The sequence below is a fragment of the Muntiacus reevesi genome, chromosome 3 (genome assembly GCF_963930625.1).
Source record: "Muntiacus reevesi chromosome 3, mMunRee1.1, whole genome shotgun sequence".
Lineage (NCBI taxonomy): Eukaryota > Metazoa > Chordata > Mammalia > Artiodactyla > Cervidae > Muntiacus > Muntiacus reevesi.
In genome coordinates, this window is record NC_089251.1 from 188,223,244 (window position 1) to 188,250,910 (window position 27,667).

Below are 27,667 nucleotides of genomic sequence, written 5' to 3' on the forward strand. Positions count from 1 at the left end.
CCCGCATTCACTCAATCTCTACAGCACGCCTCTAGGTAATGTTCACAGGGAGCCAAGCCAACATTTGGGCAAAACATGTAACATAATTCAGTCAGGGAGCAGGTGTCATCATTTGACTCTGTCACTGTTGGGTCATCTGTGTGGGTACAAATGAAATGAAGCATATTAATTTGCTATTGCTGGGTTACTAACCCTCTCCAAACTCAGGGACTTTCAACAGCAATCATGTATTATTGCTTACCCCTCTGTTGGTGGGATGGGGCTCAGACAGTCTAGCTTAGGCTTGGCTGGATGGCTTTGTTTCTGACTACAGTTCTGTGGGTTGACCAGGGCAGCTCTGGCCCCTGTGGATTCATCCTGGGGCTCAGGCTGAAGTTGGCAGGAACAATGTGGGAGGAAACACTCCTCAAGCAATGGTAGAAATGCAAGGGAGCAAGTGGAAATACAGGGCTCTTAATGCCTGGGCCTAAAGCTGGCAGATTGTTGTTTCTGCTCATATGATAAGACAAAAACAAGTCACATGGTCAAGTCCAAATTCAACCAGGGGAGAACCACATTCAGCTCATGAAGAGATCATGGCAAAAGATGCAGTGAGGAATGAAGAATTAAGCCCAGCACATCAATCCACAATATCAACCTGTCAGTTTTTCCTGGGAGTTAAGATAATGATAACGATGACGGTGGTGAGAATGAAAGCAGCTATCTTTTATTATGCACTTATAAGAGGCCAAGCACTGTTTCTAGAGCTATCTCCTTCTCTTGCTGTCTCTTTCTCTGTCTCTGTCTATTTGTCTCTCTCTAATCTCATTAAGCCCTTCAATCCTCTGAAATGAGTACTACTATATTCTCATCTTCCAGACAAGGTAACATTGATAGGGAAAGTCTTTATAAGCAGATAATGGACCATTATCAATATCTAATATTTGCTAGTTTTAATAAACTCTTGTATAGGCATACTGTGTGGACTATGTACAGTTCCTTTGTGATTTCCCACCTTCACCTTCCTGTCTTGGAAGATGATATAAAGGGTCTGGCGTTCATGTCACGTTTATCAAAGAACATGAGAAGAACTTGTTTGTTCATCACTGAGGTTTACCTACAGAATGTGCCCATGAGTAGAACTTAGCAGCAATGACCTTCATAAACTAGCGAACACCATCAGCTCAAAAGTTAAAAAATTATAATGGGCTTAAGAAATATCAGGATGAAATTCTGATGAAGAATTCAGTATTCTTTCCCTTTCTGCTTCTTTTAGGTGCAGGGCTTATAGAAATATGTATATCGAGGGACCTCTGTAGATGGATAAGGGTAAACCTTTGTCCATTTATATCTCAGAGCATGTTGGGAAATATTAATTCCACAGAAAGGGGAGAAGTAGAGCTATTACTGTTTCTGCAGCAGAAGTGGGTGAGATGGGGACTGGAGCAGACCCAAGATGTGGGGTTTCAAGGTGATGTCTGAGAAACCTCCTGCATGTGGCTTGCCTCTGTGCTGCCAGCTGCTGCTGAGACTGGGGGAAATGGGATGGTATTTCATAACTTGCAACTCCCTGGGCTCCCCAAAGTTCACAGAGGCTTGCTCTGGCCCTTGCTGCTCCAATGAATTTTTTTCAGTGCTTAATTCCCTATGTTAAGTCTTCTCCTGGTTGAAGTAACTAGTTAACTACTCTAGTTGATTCAATCTATTTGAGTTAATGAGTGTTGAAAGTTTGTAATCATAGGTAAATTATGATAAATTTGTTCAGAACAGAATGATCATGACTAAAATATTCTCAGAAGTTAAAATTCTACAAACAAAAGTATAGTATCTTAATGACAATAATCTAGATTTAAAGTATTGTTCATAAAGATGAGGATAATGCTAGGCAGAAGAGTTGTGAAGTGACAGAAGAAAAATTACATTTTCCCTTGCAATAGAATTATTTTTTATTTTCAAGGTATACATCAAAAATTTTTTTCAAAAAATTTAACAGTAAACATTAATAGAATTCAAAACTAGTCTCAAATCACTTAATATTCAATCAAGAGTAGCAAACTAAAAAGCAAACTCATTCATTCTCTGTCCCATTTGTTTGGCCATTATTTCCTGACAATCTATAATTGCCAGGCAGTATTTAGATGCTGGGGGAAAGCAGTGAACAAAACAGAGAAATCTCAGGCCTCATGAAATTTAGTTCTACTATTGGGATATATATAATAAAGATGTTAAATATATTATACAGTACTTTAAAAGAAATAGTTACTATGAAAAATAAAGTACATGGGGGAATTTTGGGGTTTAAGCTTGCAATTTTAAAATAAGGTGGTCAGGGAAGGCCTTACTGAAAATGTGATATTTGAGTCAAGACAAAGTGGGTAATGAGTGAGCCATACTGATAATGAAGAGAAGATATTTCCAAGCATTAGAAATTGTTTTTGCTAAGAATCAGAAGCAGGAATGTGCCTGGTACATTTGAGAAAGAACAACGAGATCAGTGTTACTTAGGTACAGAGTCTCTCTGACCAAAAAAAGAAAAAAAAAAAAAAAAAGAGGAAATAAATGATCTAAGAGTTAAATTGAGCTAAATAGTAATAGAGCAAGATCCAAGTGTTTCCAGTTATTTAACTTTTCTTTTTGTATTATGTTTTATTAATTTAGTTAGCTAATTACAGTTAGGTAGGGAGCTAATTATAAGGAGGCAATTTTTGCACATGGTAAATTTTTGGATTTTCAACAGCACAAAGTGTACATTGAGAAGCAAACCTCTGCCCTGAGAAGCAAACCTCTGCCCTGCCTTTACCCAGAGTCCCCAGCTCCCCATCCCAGAGAAAACAATGTTACCAGGTCTTCCATGGAGCTTTCCAGAGACTGTTTCTAATATGCTCCCTCCATTGAGAAAGTTTGGAAAAGTAGAGCGTGTCTTTGGAAAAGCTTGGGACAAAGTTTGCTTTCACAGATGCACCTCCATCTTCATACTGTAATTATAGGCCCTACAGTGGATGGCAACTGGGTCAGGCACATCCCAGGTGGGTGTGGAAGGGCCTATCTTGTGAAGTCACCAAGTGGCCTCATGAAGAAGCGACCTGTGTGTGGCCACTATTTATTTTGAGTGTTATTTTTACTCCCGAATCCAGAGGAAGATTCCACGACTGTCATTTCTTTCATTTTCTCCTGAGGATAAGGAGTGATTTCACTTAGCACTTGAAAACAGGTGTGATGAAGTGAAAAAAACAAACTGTAAATAAATAAATAAACACTGAAAATAAATAAATAAACACTGTAAATAAATAAATAATAATAAAGTGAAAAATAAATGGAAAGTTTTTTGTGCTTCACCAATGATTATGGGAAGAAATGGGACAATATGTTCTTTGTTTGATAAAAGTTACAAGGTTCAGGCAATCCAAGATTTTCCTCTAACTGCAGCCAAACTGTGTGTAATATATACTTCAAGCTCTCAGACATTTCCCTTACAGCTGAACACACTTCGAGTCATAAAATCTCCTGTATGTCTTTGATATCACAGCAGGTCTACTATTTTTTATCATGGGTCTCACAGTCTTGCTCAAAGAGATGTCCCGCATAATTTTCTAATAGTATCAGGAAAAGTGTTATTTAATCATCAACTCTACTTCTCCAATCTAAGTAAGATAAAGAAATGGAAGTTTTACTCTTCAGAAAGATTCTATGACTCTGGGATTGCCATCATTCAACAAACCTACCTTTACAATGACTAGTTCGCATAAGGTCTGGATAGTCCCAGGAAGATGCAAAATCACCATCGTCATCATCACTACCACCAGAGGGTGAGAATAAGAATACTTCCAACTGATTTAACTTTGGGTATTCTTTTTTTTAAAAGTCTGTGGCAACATGTCTCAAACTCTGAAAACCATGAGAATGTAGGCTCCGTGAGATGACAGTTAATTCCATGGTTCTGAGAACTGTGCCTTGGGATTCCCTGACGGCTCAGCAGGTGAAAAATCTGCCTTCAGTGCAGGAGACACTGGAGATGCGAGTTTGATCTCTCAGTCAGCAAGATCCCCTGGAGGAGGAAATGGCAACCCACCCCAGTATTCTTGCCTGGAAAATCCCATGGGCAGAGGAGACTGGTGGGCTACGGTCCAAAGGGTCGCAGAGTCAGTAACAACTGAGCACAATGCAATACCACAGAAGTGTGCCTTAGTCCTTACGAGACAGTTAATTTTGTGTGTCTGCTTGACCAGTCCATGGTAGCCAGATAAATGGACAAACAGCAATCCAGCTGTATCTGTGAAAGCATTTAAAAAATGAGATTAACTTTTAAAAAAGCAGACACTGAGTGAACCAAATTAGCCTCTGTAATGTGGATGGGGCTCATCTAATCAATTAAAGGTCTTTGTAGTAAAAGACTGACTTTCCTAAGCAAGAAGTAGTTCTACCAGCAGACTGCCTTTGGACTGGATCTATGACTCTTCCTTGGGTCTACAGCTTGCTGGCCTATCCTGCATATTTTAGACTTACTGAGGTTCCATAGCCATGTGTGAGCCAATTCCTTAAAACCAATCAATCTCTTGATACATATGTGTGTGTGTGTATATATATATATAATATTTATAGATATACAGACCCTGATAGACATAGATATAGAATATATAGAGAATGAACTACTAATACATGAGCAATGGAAATATATTTCTTCAGTGGATGTAATTTGCATGTGTTCAAATTTTTATGTCAAAACAAATCATTAAAGCTCTTCCTGTACAAACTCAATAATTAAAAGCAAAATTTAATTCAGTTCGGATTCTTACTACTATTTTTCCGGATGACCTATCTAGGTAGCATCTAACCTCCTATGGAGAAAGGCAAGAAATAATAGTTTCATTTTCAATTCCACCAACCTACCACTCTGTTTTTGTCTCCACTCCACAGTAAAATTGCCAGAAATTAACCAGTTTTCAAAATCAAACCTTTAGGAGAATTTCTGTGCCCAGAAAGAAACCTTCTCTGCTACCTTCCAGATTCCAATTCTAGAAAAAAGTGTTTGTATACCACTAGAGTTCCTTTGATCTGCTGGATATAAATAGCCAATTCTAGGTGTCAATGATCATTTTCATCAAGTGAATATTAGAAATATAGTACATAGTTCATATGTTTCCAAGGCAAACCATTCAATATCATGGTAATCCAAGTCCATGCCCCAGCCACTAATGCTGAAGAAGCTAAAGTTGAACGGTTCTATGATGACCTACAAGACCTTCTAGAACTAACACCAAAAAAAGATGTTCTTTTTATCATAGGGGACTAGAGTACAAAAGTAGGAAGTCAAGAAATACCTGGTGTAATGGGAAAGTTTGACCTTGGAGTACAAAATTAAGCAGGGCAAAGGCTAACAGACTTTTGCCAAGAGAACACACTGGCCGTAGCAAACACCCTCTCCCAACAACACAAGAGATGATTCTACACATGGATATCACAAGATGGTCAATACTGAAAACAGATTGATTATATTCGTTGCAGCTGAAGATAGAGAAGTTCTATACAGTCAGCAAAAACAAGATTGGGAGTTGACTGTGGCTCAGATCATGAACTCCTTATTGCCAAATTCAGACTTAAATTGAAGTAAGTGAAGAAAACTTTCAGGCATGACCTAAATCAAATCCCTTATGATTATACAGTGAAAGTGACAAATAGATTCGAGGGATTAGATCTGATAGACAGGGTGCCTGATGAACTATGGACAGAGGTTCATGACATTGTACAGGAGACAGGGATCAAGACCATCCCCAAGAAAAAGAAATGCAAAAAAGCAAAATGGTTGTCTGAGGAGCCCTTAAAAATAGCTGAGTAAAGAAGAGAAGTGAATGGCAAAGGAGAAAAGGAAAGATATAACCATCTGGATACAGAGTTCCAAAGAATACCTAGGAGAGATAAGAAAGCCTTCCTAAGTGATCAGTGCAAAGAAATAGAGGAAAACAATAGAATGGGAAAGACTAGAGATCTCTTCAAGAAAATTAGAGATACAAAGGGAACATTTCATGGGAAGATGGGCATAATAAAGGACAGAAATGGTATGGAAGCAGAAGATATTAAGAAGAGGTGGCAAGAAAGAATACACAGAAGAACTATACAAAAAAGATCTTCATGACGCAGATAACCATGATAGTGTGATCACTCACCTAGAGCCAAACATACTGGAATGTGAAGTCAAGTGGGCCTTAGGAAGCATCACTACCAACAAAGCTAGTGGAGGTGATGGAATACCAGTTGAGCTATTTCAAATCCTGAAAGATGATGCTGTGAAAGTGCTGCACTCAATGTGCCAGCAAATTTGGAAAACACAGCAGTGGCCACAGGGCTGGAAAAGATCAGTTTTCATTCCAATCCCAAAGAAAGGCAATGTCAAAGAATGCTCAAACTACCGCACAATTGCACTCAACTCACATGCTAGTGAAGTAATGCTCAAAATTCTCCAAGCTAGGCTTCAACAGTACAAGAACTGTGAAATTCCAGATGTTCAAGGTGGATTTAGAAAAGGCAGAGGAACCAGAGATCAAACTGCCAACATCCTCTGGATCATCAAAAAAGCAAGAGTTCCAGAAAAACATCTTTCTTCTTTATTGACTATGCCAAAGCCTGTGATGGTGTGGATCACAACAAACTGGAAAATTCTGAAAGAGATTGGAATACCAGACCACCTGACCTGCCTCTTGAGAAACCTGTATGCAGGTCAGGAAGCAACAGTTAGAACTGGACATGGAACAATAGACTGGTTCCAAATTGGCAAAGGATTACCAGGCTGTATATTGTCACCTTGTTTATTTAACATATATGCAGGGTACATTATGCAAAATGCCAGGCTGGATGAAGCAAAGCTGGAATCAAGATTGTCAGGAGAAATATCAATAACCTCAGATATGCAGATGACACCACCATTACAGTAGAAATCGAACAGGAACTAAAGAGCCTCTTGATGAAAGTGAAAGAGGAGAGCGAAAAAGCTGACTTAAAACTCAAATTCAAAAAGCCAAGATCATAGCATCCTGTCCCATCACTTCATGGCAAATAGATGGGGAAACAGTGGAAATAGTGACAGATTTTATTTTATTTTGGGGGGGCTCCAAAATCAGTGCAGATGGTGACTGCAGCCACGAAATTAAAAGATGCATGCTCCTTGAAAGGAAAGTTATGATAAACATAGACAGCATATTAAAAAGCAGAGACACGATTTTGCCAACAAAGGTCCATCTAGTCAAAGCTTTGGTTTTTCCAGTAGTCACATATGGATATGAGAGTTGGACCATAACGAAAGCTGAGTGCCAAAGAAATGGTATTTTTGAAATTTGGTGTTGGAGAAGACTCTTGAGAGTCCTTTGGACTGCAAGGAGATCAAACCAGTCAGTCCTAAAGGAAATGAGTCCTGAATATTCATTGTAAGGACTGATGCTGAAACTGAAACTCTAATACTTTGGCTACCTGATGGGAACAAATGACTCATTGGAAAAGATCCTGGTGCTGGGAAAGATTGAAGGTAGGAGGAGAAGGGGACGACAGAGGATGAGATGGTTGGATGGTGTCACTGACTAGATGGACACAAGTTTGAGAAAGCTCCTAGAGCTGGTAAGGGACAGGGAAGCCCAGCATGCTGCAGCTGATGGGGTTGCAAAGAGTTGGAGATGACTAAGAGACTGAACTGACTGAGTGACATAGTTCAGGATTCATCTGCACCTTCCAAAATCAACTGTAACACACACACACACACACACAAGAATAAACATGCTGATATAAAAAGTGCATTTTATTGCATTATCTGAAAAGAACAGCAGTGAAAGCAAGGCCACGATGGTCTGTTCACTGAACTGAGTTGGGACTTACCTTCCAGGAGATCATCTCTGGAATATAAGTGTATTTCTAGTTTGTATTAGTCTTCCCATACCTCTCATTCTCTGAACTTGTTTTCCCTTAGCCCAAAGAATGACCTAAATTCCCTTTTCTTTTACATTCTACCTCTTGCCTGCTTCCCCTAATCAAGTAAACCACTGTAAAATGATTACTCACTTTCTTGTTTTGCCCTTTAAAACATTTAATTACTCTAATGCATATATATTCCAGAACAATGGAATACAAGCATATATATTCCAAACTCTCACTAAGTACCTTGTAACTTACACTTCTGACTCAATCTGAAGATTCATATTGATTAATGGCAATGCAGACCTTTGCAACAGAAGTAAAAAAAAGTACTAAGGATGTTGAGATACATGGAATGTAGCCATAGCCCCCTCCTCAAATGGTTAAAGAGACTGATGATGGTTTTTTGGCACTCTCTCTTATTCTAATTTGGCTACTGCCCAACTTGGGCTTTCTTTCTCACATAATCTAGGCCATTTATATTTACTATCAAAATGTAATTCATGTTACTCTTCTTTGTGCCATAGTGACATCCAGGATATAAAGCTAAGGTATTATGGATAATAATTGATTAGTATTTTGACACTGCCAGATGCCAATTGGCACAGTTTTTTGGAGATGATGTCTTAATCTGAACAATGGAATACAATAATTGGGATTTCAGTTGCTGACTGATCAACAGAAAAACTATTTGGGATAAGAATGGCTTTTAGTTACCTTTAAATCAAACCAACTAAGAAATTGCCTATTACGGGGAGTCCACTGAAAGTATGATTTCCTAAGATGCTGAATGAAGAATCTATAAAGTCCAAAATACAGGTGAGAAGGGATATTGTAATATTAATATCAGCTTTAAGTGAGAATTTTATCATCTAATGCAGTTATTTTTATTCCCATTAACCAGTATTAAAAATGCTGGTTCCTAGAGTCATTCATAAAAACAAGAATCTGTGAAGCATGACTTCTGATTGATAGTGGGAACGAGGAAGGCCTCCAAATACAGCTTCCATAGAAAAAACAAGAAGAGTAATTAAATCAGATTTCTATGTGAAATGGACAAATTACCCTCCGAGATAAAAAATAAACGTGAGATTAAATATCAAAGAAATTCCCGAGTTTGAGGAGAAGGAATATATGAAACTGATTTGTTTGGGGAGTTGCTCTGATGTTGGGCTAAGTGAAAGAAGAAGTTGTTCATCTTGAGTTTAATTTTTTAATTTTTTTAGTGAGTAGAAATGAGCTCATCTAAATAGCATTTCCTCTTTTGTACTTTGCCTAAGCTATTCTTCTAAACTATAATATTTAGCCATGCCAATTCCCAGAGATTCTCATATTTCTGTTTCAGTACTGCTCATGAAATAAACAAAATTCTTATAAAACCTTAAATAGATTTATGTGATTTGTAAAAACATAGTATCGGAAAGAACCCCAGCACAGGGAGCCCAGGGGGTCTGCCCAGCTCTCCTACTTGCTGACAGTGACTTCCCAGCACCCAGGTTTTCTCCACAGCGAAACAAGAGGGATGGAATGAACTACCACTCCTTGGTTATCTTCCAGTGGGAGAATCTGACTTTGTTATGTAAAAGTAGCCTGATCAAGAATAACAATCTTAATAGCCGTGAGTCATGCACGGAGTCACTTTTCAACAACTTTGAAAATCTTGTGTCTTGAAGAAAACCTTGGAAATCATAGAACCTTGTCCCCATCTCCAGTCAGAACCACTTCTTAATCATTCCAATATGCTATTCCAGGCTCTTAAAGGTTTTCCCCAGGAGGCAAACTTCACAACTTCTTCTGTATCCTTAATGCAGAAGTTCTTCCTTATGTCTGGTCTGAGCTTCCCGGCAGAATTTTTAACTAATTTTCATTTATTTAAGACTTAGCAGAGAGGGAGCACAGCTGGAGCAGACCATTCAAGTGCTATCTGTTATTAATCTGAGCCCTGGTAGATTTGTTTGTATTAGAGTTTCTGTGGTCTTACTTTGCATTCCAATGAAATGATAGAACCTGATCCCCTGATGGAATGTTCTCTTTCAGGTCTAAAATGACTGGGTGATAAAGCATTACAGGCTGGCAGGAATACTGAGCAGTTCTTGATAGCGAACACAGGGAAAGGCATTGTTTCTCTTGCTGATCAGCCTCCTAGTAGTCTAGTGCACAATGGATCCTGACCTGTGCTCTCAGAAACCCCAAATTTAGAAACGTTGAGGGAATTCTTCTAAAATGAAATACAGGTTCAAGAAGTCATATTCAAAATATATGGCAACAGGGGGATCTTTCTAGTAGTACCCAGTGCTTCAAAGAAATAGGGAAAACTGATGGACAAAAGCCTAATGATTTTGTCTAGTCCGACTTCCTCCCTTCTATAAAGGTGAGCTCTTATTATGCCCGTTAATGGCATTTATGATGACCAGGTAGGTAACACAGAACAGTAACCTTACCAAAAATGGAGGCAATGCTAACAATATAAGCTGTTTAAGAAGGAACCCTTTCTCTGCTCACCTGAAACTACCACAACATTGTTAATTGGCTCTATTGTAATACAAAATAAAAAGTTTAGAGTTAAAAAAAAAAAAAAGGAACCCTATAGGATTTTTAAAAGATAAAGAAAGCTGGTTTACTTTGCTGACTCTCAAAAAGGAAACCAGAAAGAGCTCCATGGTTCACTCCCCACCTCCTTTTAGCTGTGTGGGTGTCCGTGAGAGTGTTGGAGGAGGAAAAAGTGGGATTCCCTGAGGATGGGCTTTCCCAGCCTCCTCCAGAGCCGTCCAGGTTTGTGAATCAATGCCAAGGGTGGGCCAGGCAAGGCTTTCCCTTCACCCACACAGGCCATGATTAAGAAGGCCTCCATCTGTCAACAGACAATTTCAGCTGCGTTTCCAGACCAGCTTCCTCCCAACTGACTCACTTGGTGATGCCACAATCTGATGTTTATGACCTAACAGTTGATCACCATGGAAGGAGCACAAACCTTAAACTGTTGAGGAGCAAAACCAGAGTTGAGATGCTGGACAGTTTAGGAAAAGAAAAAAAGAAGACCCTTATTCATGGAGACCACAGGTCAAGACTGAACACCCCATGCCTCATGCGGGTACTTCCACCGGTTGCTAAAACTGATGTTTGGATGCCTTCATGCCTATTGGAGAACCCAAATAAGGATTTAGGGTAACCAAGCACAAACAGACGCCATGGCATTTAGAAACGAAGGGCAAAAAGTCAAAGGGAAAAATGTGTATGTAGCTATTTAATGAGGTTTGGATGACAAATTCTCTTTCCTTACCTTTTTGCCAGCATGTGGCAATGGTTTTTACAAGAGAAAGAAAGCATGCTGAATGCCAAGAAAAGACTAAGATCCTCTACAACTCAACCTTACAAATATCCCTAATGGTATATTCACAAAGTGGGAGTCTCAGGATAAACCTTCTGGTTGTTCCATGCCCTGTGATGAAAATAAAAGCTAAAATGAAAAATCCAATGGAACAAAGTACTGCTTTTCAGTAAAAATGATCATATCAAACGCTGTGAATGGCAGGAGTCTTGACACAGACGTCAGCAGTAGATGAGGATTGCGGCGTGGTCAAGGTGAAGTGAGTCTGACTTCCTGGCTTGCCCTCCCCAGACTAATATTCAGAAAGGGCTGCCTTCCCCAGCCCTACACAGCCTTGTAGGAACAGTGTCTCCCAGCAGTGCTGCGGCTTACAAGTAATGTGAGAGTCTTTTTATAACTGCTGAGGTTTAATTTAAAAGGAAGCTCAGAATCAGCGGTAAAGGGAGGGGACCGATGTGAACTACAGACCATCTGAAATGGGAAAATTCATAAATACCAGAGTGTCTGATTATTTGAGCGTCTCTTGAAGCCGAATAATGAACCTTCTTCATGTTCTGCCTTTCTGGACTTGGCTCCCTCTGACAAATTTGCAGGCATCAGGGTCTGTCTGGAATTCATTCCAAGTTGGAGGGATATTTTTTCCCTTGACATTTTGCAGCTGAGACAGCCCCGAGCAGGAAGCTGAGCAGCGTAACATTACCAAATATGTCCTTTCTCCTGCCCTTAATATTTTATTTCCACAGGAAAAGAAGGCAGATGCTGGCCAATGAGACCTGGCCAATGAGAATGTCGCAAGGGCAGGCGGCCTCTACTGGCAGTGGAGAAATTGATCAGATGCCATTTTTCACACACAAAAAAGAAACTATTCTAGGTACCACTGGTTGAAATTTGTGCTACGCTGGAGGAAGAAGTCTGACAGTTTCCTACCAGTTATTTCAGGGGGTTTATTTATCACTACGCTGGTCTCATTTCCTCATGCAGGCCTCTGTTAAGAAAGCAGTCAGTGTGGAGTCAAGGAAAGGGTGTAGGAATGGGAGTCAGGAGAACTGGCCTCAGTCTCCTGCTTACATGCTCATGTCTCTGACCATCCCACCTCTGGGGGCTTCACATGCTTTATGTGTAAAATGAAGGTCTAGATGCAATGTCTTGGATTCCTTCTGGGTTCCTAAAACTAAAGGCTCCAAACCAGTTTGACCACATGCCTCAGTCACTAAAGTCAACTGGAATATCTATCCAGACGTGTGTGTGTGTGTGTACATGTGTGTGTGTATGTGTGTGTGGACATGTGATGCTTTATATATTATATAAAATATATAAAATACAAGTTTAAAAGGAGATACTTGTGAATTCTAATATTTTCTCTCCAAATTGTAATAGTGTATCTTAAATAGAGCTGGGGCAAGCTCATTCCTTTTTGAAAATCACTGCTTTAGGCACAATTTCAAGTATACTTTTGTGATGGGTGTAAGATATTAGCCCTAAATTGTCATTTCTATACCCACCAGGGAAGAGCAGAAGTCTTTCAAGTGTCTGCAGATTGCATACCTTTTGATTGCATATTAAAAATGAGACAGCTTTTTAAAAAATATGCTACCTCCTTAGTTTCTTGTTATAACAATTTTTAAAAAAAATTAGTTACAGAGAATTTCTTTATTGAGGGAAATCACAGTGGAAGCTAGTTATAAACAGCAACGGACTTTTCATCTCGAGGCAGGGAAGCGTTTGGGAGCAGCGGAGCATGGGAAGATCTGGAGCATCTCTGCCTCGTCCAAGGACGGAAGCTGCCTTGCAGCTCCAGTGGGCTGTCGTCATGCAAGACTGCAGGCCACTTGCTGCCAAATGTGATTTCTCAAGAGGATCAGGAGACCTAGATTTTAATGTGAAATTAACTTAATTTCTCAAATGAACGTTGCTCAAAATTTTAGAGCCAAGCATACAATGATGAGGAGCCACACCCAGCTAATAGAGGCCATTGGTGATTCCTGAGCTCATATTCAGCTCATTTAGTTTTGTCATTTTTTGTGAGAGTCTTGGGATTTTACAATCAGACACCCAGGCTCTTGGCAGGGTGATTATGGATGTGTAAGACTGAAAAACATGAGATGTCATTTCCTTGAGATCATAATGTTTTGCTCTCACCAAATTTTCAAAAAGAGCCACTTCTTGAATTCTCTTAAGGTAGTACCATCAAGGCCAGTGACCCATGTTGTTTCATCATTAAAATAAGGAAAATACTATATTATATTTGCTGGATCTGTCACTTTTCTATATGGAAATCTCATAGAAAAGGATACTGTTTTAAACAAATTTTCATGTCTCACTAGATTGGCAAGCTTTTTCAAAGGCATTTTCCAGTAAATACTTAGGCACTGTGGGCTCGATGGTCTCTGGTGCAACTCCTGAACTTTGTGCGGCTGCGCAAAAGCAGCTGCAGACAATACAGATGAATGAGCCTAGCTGACTTCCAATAAAACTTTGTTTATACAAACAAGCTGTCGGCCAGATTTGGCCCACGGGCTATAGTTGAATGTAGTTATGGCATTAAACCATAAGGTTGTCTTCAAAGGGGTAATCTGTGTTTGATTCAACTCTATCTTCAGTCCACATAATCCTGGCCCAGAAGAGGTACTCCATGAACATTTGCTCAAAGAAATGGAAGGTTGTGGAACTTAGCCATTTATGTCAATAATAGTCGACTTCCCACTTGGGTGACTGAAGATCCATAGTAGATGTTATAGGTATGTTCACCCTGAGGCTTACATCAGTGTATTAGTTCCCTCAGAGAGTCTGTGGTTAATCCAAATGTTCTCAACCAGACTCCTGAAGGCAAGTGACCTTGGGAAATGCTTAGACCCAACTCTTAGACTGATGAGCCAGAGAACAAGAACCATGAGAAGATCCTCATAGTTTCAGAGACAGGTTTCTCCCAAATCTTTCCTCAACTCTTTCAGTAACTTAAATGTCCAAACACCAAACATCTATTGTTTCCTTACGCAGTAGTGCAGGGTACACTGAAACATTTCCCCAAAACATTTCTACCCTGCTATGAGAAGTTCACTGGGATATTTTTGTCTTTGCTTATATATTATTTATTTCTAGTGCTGGTGACAATTCTCGAAATTGATTTTATTACTCACCAGGTATGGCGTTTGTTTTGACTATCAAAGAAATAGACTCAGTGCTTCTCCTAACGGGATTTACAGGCTAACTGAAGAGATGAGACATGCATGTACCAACACATGTGGAAGAGGCTGACAAGAGACGACATACAGTCCTGGAGGCATTTGGGTTTCTTCCGTGGTCGTAGTTGGAGTTTTGAAATCGCAGATGAGTGATACTACTGGTTGGGGCTGGAGCCCTGACACATAGAAAATCTGTTTGAAAGGGAGCAGGGGGATGGAGTGGGAAAATGTATAAATTGGGATAAGGCCCCACTTTAGAAACATAAATAAATATTCCAAGTAAAAAAGCCACACAAGACATTTCCATTCCCAGGGTGAAGGAGAAACTGAATAAAAATTGGTCAAGGATGTGTTGACTGGAACTGTGTATGAGAGGATTAAAGAGGAATGAAATGTCCTCATTTGGTTCATTTACAAATGGAACTATCAGAAGGAATAGTCTGAAGATGAGTATAATTTTTTTAAGTGAAGGTAACTCTAGAAGAAAAAGGAGATAAAATTTGAATATTAATGAAGTCAATCTAGACATGCAGTTATCAAAAAAAATTTTTAAGTGAATTTTGCTTAAGATTTTTAAGTTATAAAAATATAGAAGCATAGCGTCCTTTAGCTGAGGGAACTTAGTTTGCCACATCTTGAATGGTTTGGGGTAGATAATGGGAAAAGTAACCATTCTAGAGGCTTTAGGTAGTCAAATAGTCAAGCAGATTAGTTAGCTTTGATAGTCACGTTCAAGTTATGGGTAAAAACACATTGATTGGCGGAGTGAAGGGGCAAGAAATGGAAGGGGTAGAATTGGCAGAAAGAGCTCAGTCTTGGTGACAACCACACTAAAAGTAGTCACATGAATTTTCATCAACATAAAGAAATTAGAAAACAGAGAACTCTTGTAGAAAAGTCCTGGAAGTGAGAACCAAGCCAAGGTAGAAAAAAAGAAATGCCCACGAAGTAGCTTGGGATGGATAAATTAATGCTCAAGGAAGACATATATACTTGAGAATCAGGAAGCTAAGGAATGTACAAAATGGCTTAAGAAGGGAGACAGAACAAAGAGAAAATAAGAGGCTTAGTACTGAAATCCAGAAGAGGAGGAAATAACATTACTGGTTTTCTTTATTATATAGGACTCCAGTTCTATGCATAAAATATCAGACAGCAACACATATCTTATTTGAAGATCATTTTCACCTTGACAATTCTATAATGGGGTTTTCAGTCTAAAAAAAAAAAAGAACAAACAAAAAAAAGGAAAACAATTAGCAAGCAAAGTTGATGGTGTTCTCTATTACACAGAAGATGGCATCATGGAAGTCAGCAGTCTGGTTCAGGGAGCATGTCTGTAATTATGGACCAAAGAGTAAACTTCTGCCAAATTTTTCTTAAAATGCAATTAATTTTAAACCTTCTTTGAAAAATCTTGGGTGTGATGAGTACATCAAATGATGCTAAGTCCACCAGAAACCAAGTCTTGGTGATTTCACTAACATAGTGTGTTTTAAGAAACACTTTTGGAAAGAACCATGCCTACTTTTAAAGCCAAATGTTATATTTTCTCTTAAAGCTTAGATGCCATTATCCAAGTTGTTTATCCTAAATTTCCAAAGCATGTTGGGAATAAACACAAAATCTTCAGTGGTGATGTTCTCAGAGTTATGGTTTTAAGAGCAAAGCTTACTGAAATTGGTTTCAAAGAGCTGTTCAAGAGTTCTTAACTTATTGGAAGAATAGGCATGAGACTTTAACTCCAGATTAGTTAAAAGATAACTGAAAACAAAAATCAAGCAGCATGACAGGTCCAAGTAGTTCTGGACTTGTAGGAAGAGAAGGGGCACTTAGTCTGGAACCCTGAATCTTAGGTAAATCTCTGAGTTGAGACTCATCTTGTTGGATGGCTCATTCAAAGGTCTGACCATCTCATTAGTAAAATGAAAAGGAGTAGCAGGAGGTATGGACTATCTCACCTTAGCTGTTGGACTCTCCCTCAATTTGGGGTCCTATCTCCTCTCTTTGCCCTTGAAAACAATCACTGTATTCCCTTTGCTCTGGGCAAATCACCCTAATAGATGGCTTTTAGTATTGTGGAAAACTTTTTCCTGGACACTCCATCTGCTCCCAAGGTAGAGTTAACATTTTTTATTACTTCCCTCCTTACTCATTAACTTGGTTTATTTATTGAGGCAAACTTATTATAAATATGTATATGCAATTTGGGGCTTCCCAGGTGGCTCAGTGGTATAGAACCCACCTGGCAAGCAGGAGATGCAGGCTCTATCCCTGGGCTGGGAATATCCCCTTGAGAAGGAAATGACAACCCATTTACCCTCCGGACAGAAGAGCCTGGTGGGCTACAGTGCACAGAGTCGCAAAGAGTCGGACATGACTTAGTGACTATTACATAACAGCAATATGTAATTTGATGTTTGATTTTATTATCCCTGCACCTAATTCATAAAACAATATTTCTAGAGTCCCAGCTTAATGAGAGGTGGAGTTAATACAAAGTGTTGTGGATGGTAAGGAGTGACCTTTGAAATGTGATCATTTCCCTGAGCCTTTCTTTACACAGGAACTGAATTTATTCTGCACATACAGTATACTGCAACTTGCAGCATGAAAATTTCAGCAACAAAACAGAGACAGAGAATAAAAATGACTGAATTTTCTAGGAAAGAAAATCTTTAGAAAGGAAACATCACCAGAGTCCAAGGCAACTAAAAGCGTTTCCTGAGTGCATAGAAAGATATGTTTAGATTTAAAGGACAATGCTTCTTTTCCCTCTTGAAATGTCATTAGGAGTAAACCAAGTCACCTAACTTTGGAAGCTTGGAAAGTGCTGGGTCAAGTGTGGTCAGGCTGGGGTGTAAGTGTGGTCAGGGCTCAAATTACGAGTGAAATTGTAGGTCAACCTATCATATATCCTAATATTTAATTTTTATAAATAATGCAAATGTAAAGCAATGCAAAATATGCCTTATTCTCTTATCTTGATGTATGTAACTGTCATAATGACAAAGTATAAATGTATGATTTTTATATGACTTGGAAGTTAGCAAATTATCAAAGACAAGGTATTAATTTTTATTGGACATGTCCGAATGTCTGTTATGGTCCAGGGATACTTGGGTGACTGATAAAATAGGTATAGAAATGTTAAAATGTTACAAATTTTTTAATATTTCAAAATGTTCCATAGTCACTATAGCCAACTGTTATGAATACCACATTAGTTTGTGAGTATCTCTGGAACTATAAATTGGAAAAGAAAGAATAGCAAGAAATAACGGTTGCTCAGCACCATAGGAAGCAGCACATGATGATGAAAGAATGGATATACATTCATATTATCTGAGAGGGTGGGTTTGATACATCATTTAATACATTTTCTTTCACCTAAGGGCTTCTGCTTCTCAAACCCCACCGCCACTCCAAAGCAGTTTCTCTCTTCAATGGTAATAGTGACCCAGATACGATCACTTTTTCTAGGACATGGGGCACAAGGCAAGCAGAAGCATTCCCCTGGAGCCTGAACAATATCCGTCACGAGTGCAGACGCTTAGAGTTACAGGGCGCTTTTCAGAGCTGATACTGGATCCATGGGAAGGGCACTGCGTTTGTTTATCACTCTTATTTATCACATGTCTGTAATGTGCAGGGCTTGACGTGCAGGGCCAAAGACAGAGGCCCTTTTACTTGTATGTAAAGGCAGTATTATACGAAGGTGATTTCCCAAGTGTTTTCATAGATGTGTAAAATTCTAAAAGGTTTATGGCATGAACAAACTTCCCCAGAAGGATATTATGGGGTTCCTTGGCAAGCTAGAATTTGGTAAGTCTGGGCTCTACATTGTATTATCAAGGTGGTCATTACCATGAAAAAACAGAGGTATAGATTCACTTCGAGCCAAAGAGCTTCAGCAGTTATTTTTCTTCTTATGGACCTGGTTAAATCTGTTGCAGAGGAAACCAGATTTCTTCCAGTGCTTTGTTTTCTTATGCGAATTCCTGATCCAACTGAACCTGGCAACTTCATGTTAGCCCCAGTTTTCTTGCTCTCGTGCCACTATATCTCTCTACCTTTTCACCCCCAAACCCTCTGTCATCACCAGTTTAATTTCAGTTTAATTACAATCATTTTCAAATTCTGATCCATCAAAAGGCTGGTCTTCCCTAAGCATGCATTCCCCACTTGAGTCTCTTAACACCTTACAGGCTCTGAACAATGGCTATGTGTTCTCTCCTGCTAGGTTTCCAGAAACAGGCTTTAGAGAGCTGCCACGTGTTTATCTTTCTTAACTCTCCAACAAGAACCCCTCCGTGACTCACAGGCACAGGGAGCCAAAAGCCCTGAGTGGTTGTTTATCCTCACCAGTTGAATGATCCTGCACGTGGCACTCAGCATGGACCAGAATAAGAGAACCTTGGGGAGGTGCCTATGCAAATTTAAGGACAAACAAGACTGCAGTGATTTGTGCTTTGCTTCACTCCTTTAAGGAAGTTCAGAGTTAAACATGAAACGCAACCCAGCTTGTCATCTCTGCCTGTCTTCATTTATGCTTAAATGGGTGACAAAGGCTTGGGGATGGAGGTCAGAGAAACATAAAAACAGTGAGGGCTTGTCATTTTTAAGAGCTTACGACACAATATCCAGTCTTTAGAACTGACACTTTGTGGGTATAGAGCACATGACTCTTGATGGCCTGATTAGATCAACTTGCTATAAAAATTAAGAACATATGGAGAAAAAATGAGGAGTTCAGCACATGTTGAGTTTGAGTTCCTTAAAGATTATCCAATGAGATGTCTGATGGCAACCTGAGGATGAGAACACAGAGCTTGGGAGGACATTAGTGTCTTTGAACCTATGATTATGGAGAATACTGCTCTGGAGGATAGGCAAGGATGGAAAGTGCCAGTCTTATTTAGGTGAGTAATGAAAAATAGGCACCAAAAGAGCCAGAGATGACACACAAGAGCAGATCAAGGAGAGACTGGTCTCACAGACGTCACCTTGTTGAGCGAGATCCATCAGCCCTGGTCTTAAGGAGAGGAGCCTGCTCTCACTGTAGGGGTAACTTAATTTTGTCTTGCCTCTCCTCTCAGACCTCTGAAGAAGGTTGGAATAGGACAGAGATAAATCATGAGGCCTGGTCTGGGAAAGCAGTCAATTACTCACTGGTTGAAAATGGAGGAACTCATGGAAGCAGAGACGAATCTCAAAGCTTTAATGGAACCAGGTCATGTTCACTCTTGTTCATTTTGGTTATGCAACATGTTGTTTATCTATTTCTTTCAAAGTAGTAGGTAGAAGAACCCAAAAGCAAAGCCATAAAGATTAAAGCTTTTTATAATTTAAAAAATATAAATTTCAATCTATATAGTTAGTAGTACTCATAATTCTTAAATGTACTTTTCTGAGTTTGATAAGTTTATGCAATAAATCAAGTGTAAGTTTTTTTTCTCCTAGGAGCTAATCCCCTAGTTAATAGACTCCAAAACTTCCTATTACTAAAAAAAGTAACCTGAAATTACTCTTGTAATAATATTGATATGGTGATTCCTTAATGATTTTTATTTACAGTAATCATGAATGTCTTAAAAACTGCAAGGCTCTGAACACCTTAATGCCATAGCACAAAATTTTTTAAAGTTTTGGGTTGGGTTTAAATATATTTAGGAGAATACTATTTTCCTAAACTAAAGGGAAATTTATCTCCCTTGACTGTCAATCAAATACTAAAGTCTTAAGCTTTAGTATATAAGTTAGCCATTGTACATAGATACAACTAATTATTTTAAAGCCTAGAAAAATTCAGTATTTATTAATTACCTTACACATACATGTAAGGAGAAATAACATTGGAAATAAATGTATTTAAATATGCAAGCTTAGAGACTATTTTCTTTGGAAGTGAAGACTATGTGTAAGGTTGTAAAGATTTCATAAGAGAGTATACGTACAGTACTTGCCCCAGGGTCTGGCACATAGAACCACTCAAATGAGTACTATCACTTATTATGATATCATCATTCCTGCAAGACCAATCTCAAGATGTTATCATTGTTATAAACACTGTGAGGTTTTATTTTTGCTTTTCATTTAAGACTGGCACAGTCTAATTATTTGTTTAAAAAGAGAAGTCATACCAGTAGCCCATTTAAGTTTACGAAAAGGTAGTTGAAGTTTACCAAACAAAAAACCTCTCCCTGAATAGCCCCAGTTTGAGAATGACTCAAGAAATGTGGAGGCTTGGGAGCACTTGTTTAAGCTGTTAGAATGACCATAGCAAAGGGCTTCCCCATCCGCATAGCCTCACCTCGGCCAAACCATCGGGCCCATCCCATCCTCTCCTGGATTAAGAGGGAACCCAGAAAGTGCCAGAGGAGCCAGCTCTACTTGACAGCTCATTAACCAGCCTCATCTAGCTGTCTCTTTCCAGAGTGTGAAATAATTTATATTCTTTTCAGGTTAATTATTATTTCTCTTTAGGATTCCTTGTATTGCTATTAAATAACTCCATACTCCTCTTTCTCTCTTTTTTTGATGATCCAACAGATGTTGGCAATTTGATTTCTGGTTCCTCTGCTTTTTCTAAATCCAGCTTGAAGATGTGGAAGTTCATGGTTCAGGTACTGTTGAAGCCTGGCTTGAGAATTTTGAGCATTACTTAGCTAGCGTATGAGATGAGTGCAATTGTGCAGTAGTTTGAGCATTCTTTGACGTTGCCTTTCTTTGGGATTGCAATGAAAACTGACCCTTTCCAGTCCTGTGGCCACTGCTGACTTTTTCACGTTTGCTGGCATATTGAGTGCAGCACTTTCACAGCATCATCATTTAGGATTTGAAATACTTCAACTGGAATTCCATCACCTCCACTAGCTTTGTTCATAGTGATGCTTCCTAAGGCCCACTTGACTTCTCATTCCAGGATGTCTGGCTCTAGCTGAGTGATCACACCATCATGGTTATCTGGGTCATGAAGATCTTTTCTGTACAGTTCTTCTGTGTATTCTTGCTACCTCTTTTTAATATCTTCTGCTTCTGTTAGGTCCATACCATTTCTGTCCTTTACTGAGCTCATCTTTGCATGAAATGTTCCCTTGGCATCTCTAATTTTCTTGAAGAAATCTCTAGTCTTTCCCATTCTATTATTTTCCTCTATTTCTTTGCATTGATCACTGAGGAAGGCTTTCTTCTTTCTCCTTGCTATTCTTTGGAATTCTGCATTCAAATGGGTATATATTTCGCTTTCTCCTTTGGCTTTACCTTCTCTTCTTTTCTCAGCTATTTGTAAGGCCTCCTCAGACAATCATTTGTCCTTTTTGCATTTCTTTTTCTTGGGCATGGTCTTGATTACTGCCTCTTGTACAATGTCATGAACCTCCTTCCATAGTTCTTCAGGTACTCTGTCTATCAGACCTAATCCCTTGATTCTATTTGTCACTTCCATTGTATAATTATAGGGATTTGATTTAGGTCATACCTGAATGGTCTAGTGGTTTTCCCTACTTTCTTCAATTTATTTCTGAATCTGGCAATAAAGAGTTCATTATCTGAGCCACAGCCAGCTCCCGGTCTTGTTTTTGCTGACTGTAGAACTTCTCCATCTTTGGCTGCAAGGAATATAATCAATCTGATTTTACTGTTGACCATCTGTTAATGTCCATGTGTAGAGTCTTCTCTTGTGTTGAATCATCAAAAAAACAAGGGAGTTCCAGAAAAACATCTACTTCTGCTTCATTGACTACACCAAAGGCATTGACTGTGTGGATCACAACAAACCTTGGAAAATTCTGAAAGAGATGGGAATATCAGACTATCTGACCTGCCTCCTGAGAAATGTGCAGGTCAAGAAGTAACAGTTAGAACTGGACATGGAAAAACAGACTGGTTCCAAATTGGGAAAGGAGTACATCAAAGCTGTATATTGCCACCCTGCTTATTTAACTTATATGCAGAGTACATCATGAGAAATGCTGGATAGATGAAGTGAAGCTGGAATCAAGATTGCTAGGAGAAATATCAACAACTTCAGATATGCACATGACACCACCTTCATCGCAGAAAGCAAAGAACTAAAGAGCCTCTTGATGAAAGTGAAAGAGGAGAGTGAAAAAGTTGGCTTGAAACTCAACATTCAGAAAACTAAGATCATGGCATCTGGTCAAATCACTTCATGGCAAATAGATAAGGAAGCAATGGAAACAGTGAGAGACTTTATTTTCTTGGTCTCCAAAATCACTGTAGATGGTGACTGCAGCCATGAAATTAAAAGACACTTGTTCCTTGGAAGAAAAGCTATGACCAACCTAGACAGCATATTAAAAAGCAGAGACATTACTCTGCCAACAAAGGTCCATCTAGTCAAGGCTATAGTTTTTCCAGTAGTCATGTATGGATGTGAGAGTTGGACTATAAAGAAAGCTGAGCACTGAAAGAACTGATGCTTTTGAACTGTGGTGTTGGAGAAGACTCTTGAGAGTCCCTTGGGCTGCAAGGAGATCAAAGCAATCCATCCTAAAGGAAATCAGTCCTGAATATTCATTGGAAGGACTGATGCTGAAGCTGAAACTCCAGTACTTTAGAACTGAATCATTGGGAAAGACCCTGATGCTGGGAAAGATTGAAAGCAGGAGGAGAAGGGGACGACAGAGGATGAGATGGTTGGACGGCATCACTGACTCGATGGAATTGAGTCTGAGTAAGCTCAGGGAGTTGGTGATGGACAGGGAAGCCTGGTGGGCTGTAGTCCATGGGGTCGCAAAGAGTCACACACGACTGAGTGACTGAACTGAACTAACATTCCTCTCTTTATCTTTTCCCAGTTGAATTTCAATTCTAATTGAGAATTTTTTTCTGATAAAAGTCTGAAAATACTGAAATGGCTTCAGAGTATGCATCGACTTGAATCACAGAGATTTTTTAATTACCACTCTTTTTAATTTTCAGAGTTCCCCATCCCCCTGCTGCCTTGAGAGTCTATAATGAAGTTTGATAAAGGTTGAGTGATGCTTAGTGATTTATCAGTAACATTGATTGGAAGAGTCTCGGCCATGCTACCTCAGTCTTTGTGAGCCTGACGTTTCTGAATGTACATTAAATTTGGTATTCTTCTGTACTTAAGTCTAGGCTCCCTTAACTTACCCAGTACTCTTCTCTCTTCACAGTCTTATCCTTCCTTCCACAGGTTTCAGTTATTATTTATATGCTGACGCCTTCAACTATATTTTTCCAGTCTAGTCCTGCATGTAGGACACAAAGTGTACATCTCCAGCTATACAACTGCTCTTGGGTATCCCACAGATACCTAGACCTCATCATTTTCCCCCAAAAGCCTGCTGAAGTACAGGATATATTTCTTGAAAGTTCACTGCACAAAAGACACTCTGGTGTCTTAACACGTGCCAGGCCCTGGGATAAGTACTGTACTTTACATGCATCTTCTCATTAAATTCTGACAACCTTAAACGTAACCTTTACGTCCATGACTCAAGTTTCTCATCAACCAAGTAGATGGACAAAGCTGATTTCAGGTAACATGGCATCTAGAAAAATGACTAGCAATAAGGTTGAGTGCCAACATAAGTGGAAGGAAATGTAAAAAATACAATCACATCAAAAGATATCTTTAGGCATCACTTTTCAAAATGTGGTTCTGAGACCCCTAAGCTTCCGGAAACCCTTGTAGGAACTTGCAATATAAAAATTATTTTCATTATAATATTAATATTACTTGCTTTTTACATTGTGTTGACATACTTATAGGGCAAAAACAACAGGGTGAAAATCTCCTATCCTTTAGCGTGACTCCAAGGCAGTGACCTCAAACCATACATAATGGCAATCCTTTTCTCACTGCCACACTCTTGCAGTTATTTAATAATTCAATTTTTGGTAAAATAGTGAAAAGTATTAGTGCTATTAAGTTAAACCTTTATGTTCATTACACTTCTGCAAAAATACGATGGTTGTCTCGAGGAAAAGTACTTTGTGATCTTTTCAAGTGAGAGCTGAGCTAACTGCTTTTCTTCACAGAACATGATTTTTGCTTAAAAAATGACTGACAAACTATAGTTATTCAAACTTGGGTATTTGTCAGACATTTTCTCCAAAATAAGTTGAAGTTATCCTGTTACCTTAGAGAAGACAACTGACAGTTTTTGATACTAATGATAAAATTAGAGTGACAGTGAAAATTAGGATTTTGGTAAATTAAATCTCTCACTTTGACAGCTCTTCCCAACATGTTAAAACTTATGATGTTATATATATATGCATATTAAGTGAGTGTTTAATATATATTGCAACATATCATCTCTCTATATAAATAATAAAATACATCATCATTTGTAAGATCTGCAAAATTTAGTGAACTAGCAGTATGTTTCAAATGATATACATGTGATTCTACAAAATAAAGGTACAGTCAAAATACAGAACAGAGAAATGGATGTAAGAAAGTTCATGAAATAAGAATGCAAAAGTTTTAATATGCTTTAAGATTCTACACTGCAGCTAACTTTTAAGAAATTAAAACTTTCTGATTTCTGATATAGTGTCAGAGAATAGCCACAACTATCTAAAAAGGCTATTAAATTACTCCTCCTTTTCCCAAATATGTACTTGTGTGAGGACAGATTTTCTGCATAATCTTTAATCAAAGCAATGCATCACAAGAGATGGAGATACAGATATGAGTATCTATCTTTCTTTTATTGATCTAGACACTAAGAAAACTTGAAAAAGTGTAAAAATGTCACTGTTCTTACTAATCTTTAAATTTGGTTTAGTTTTAGTTTTCCATAAAGATATTTTATTAGCATGTAATGAATTTATGATCACTATTTTCAATGAATCAATCAATAAGCAATTTTTTCATTGCTTAGTTTTGATGTCAAATATTAATAGAAATAACAGCAATAGCTATAACCAACATGAACAAAAGCTCCTTATGACTCTTAATAACTTTTAAGATTATATGGGGATATTGAGGCCAAAAAATACAAGAATCATAGACAGTAAACTCATGACAGCTGACCAATATAGCTGGCAGCAAGAAGTGGAGTGACTCAATCTGAACAATCGGAACCAAGTTGAACAAAATAAAGGAAGCCTGCGGAGAACTGTTCAAAACTCAAGGCCAGCGCTCACAATTCTGTAACGTCAGTAAAAAATGTCTGATCCTCTCATCCCGCGGGTTATACGCCTTCAGTCCCCTCAGGTGACAAAGAGCATCACTATGGCACCATTTCCCACCACAGAGACCACAAATATATAAACAACCTTCCACCTCTTTCAGGGAAGCCAAAGGATCTGCCAGAGCTCAAGGCTCTGTTTATATGGGGAGACGTCTCACGGGCTCTTGCTGGTAAAAGAATTGTGATTTTGCCAGCGCTGCCTGGAAGGTGGGGGAGTGGAAACCCCATGTGAAATAATATCAGAATGTTTCTTTTCCAAAGCTGCAGGACCAAGAATGGAGTGGGAAGTGGGGAGAGCACAAACGGAGGCAGCCATCCGAGGGGGTAATATTTCAGAGCACAGAGACATAAAATGTACTCAACTCAGTGATACTGGGTAGTGCTGTGTCATTAGACCATAACTGCCTAAAAGACATTTTTAAACATGCCACTTACAACAGTTACCAAGATGAGTAAAGGCAATCCCTTTATTTTTATTCTATTTTCATTGTATTTGTGCTTAGTCGCTCAGTCGTGTCCAACTCTTTGCGACCCCGTAGACTGTAGCCTGCCAGGCTCCTCTGTCCACAGGATTTTCCAGGCAAGAATACTGGAATGGGTTGCCATTTCCTTCCCCAGAGGATCTTCCTGACCCAGGGATTGAATCCAGGTCTCCTGCACTGCAGGCAGATTCTTTACTAACTGAGCTACTAGGGAAGCCCACATTGTATTGAGATGTACTATTTCTTGGCGAAATTTTAAAAAATGATAGCAATCTCTCAAACCCAATTACTACTTCAGCTTCATACATTTAAACACTAGCCATGATGTCTGAGTGAATCTGCCATAAACTTAAGAAAATAATTCAGGCTTACTAAAGGCCAAACCAATGTGTATTCTATTTGGCTGTCTTGTTTTTCAGTTCAGGCATATCAACAGGTATGAGGTGAGTGTGAATTTATGGAAACACAAGTCAAAACCTGGGATTTGTGTTGTAACTGTGTGGACTAATAGACTTGCTAAAACTTGTATGGACGGAATCTGACAACTCTTTCTTTCTAGGCATATCAAGTAGTCCTGGACATTTTGATGAATCTACTTTCAACTTTTTGCAAAGATATTGCCAGCTTATGAATAATTTTACTTCCCCTGCAAGTGATTGAAATGTAGGACTGCTTTCTTCAGAATAATGGTAGGTAGCTCATTGTAATAACCCAGAAACATGAGATAGAAAAAAGAAATATGATGAGATCATTTATCTGGTCATTGCCTGTTTCGTACCCACATTCCTATAACAATATCCTTAGCAGCATATTCTCACCTGGGCGTTAGTTTTCCCACAGGCCTTATTCTTCACCAGTACTTATGCTTTGTTTTAGACTATTTTGCTTTTGATTTTATCACTCCCCTTCCATGCTTATTTTCTGTAGATACTAGGTTCCAAGGCTGTTTTGGTTATCTGAGCATAAGCAGAATACTGTATTTTAGAATACAAAGAAACACAATTCTTATTGTTTTACAGCATGATTAAGAACAAAGAAACAAATTTCCAGATCATTTAAATGTATATACTTTCAAAGGTATTAGGTTCCCCGAGATAAAGCATTCTTATTTTTATTCATATTAATTTCTAAAATAGAGACTAAAATATCTCAAAAAGCTTTCCAAGAATGTTATCTTTTACACCCCACTTAAGCATTCATTGCCAATGACAAAACTCACAAAACTTATTGTATAAAAATAGACTGAGTGAATCAGATGCATGTATTAGAACAATTATGTATTATTTAGCCATTTAGCCCACATTTGCGTTTTATCTTTCTTGCTTTAACTCACTTGCCTGGATCAAAAACAATGAAATGTGAAAAGAGAGCATAGTGTTTGAATTGGTAGACTGTTATAATACTGTTCAAATGATTCCTGATAAGTAGCATTTACTTACCTTCTACTTCTGGTTTGATTCTTCCCCAGTGATACTGGACATTAGCAAGACTTTCTTCTTTTCTTTATAAAAACCTTCTTTACATTCACATTTTATCAGGTCACGTCAGTTAATCTCCTGAAGTTCTAAGACGCTTTTGTATTCACTATCAAAACTTCACACATCACCA

General features: G+C 38.6%; 1 long non-coding RNA gene across 1 annotated transcript; it reads right to left on the reverse strand.

Annotated features, from left to right (window-relative positions):
• Nucleotides 1-27,667, reverse strand: LOC136163562 (uncharacterized). The gene is made up of 3 exons (XR_010662271.1): nucleotides 27,499-27,667; nucleotides 26,878-27,015; nucleotides 1-136 (listed from the first exon to the last, which is right to left on the reverse strand). It is a non-coding gene; the product is annotated as an uncharacterized lncRNA (long non-coding RNA).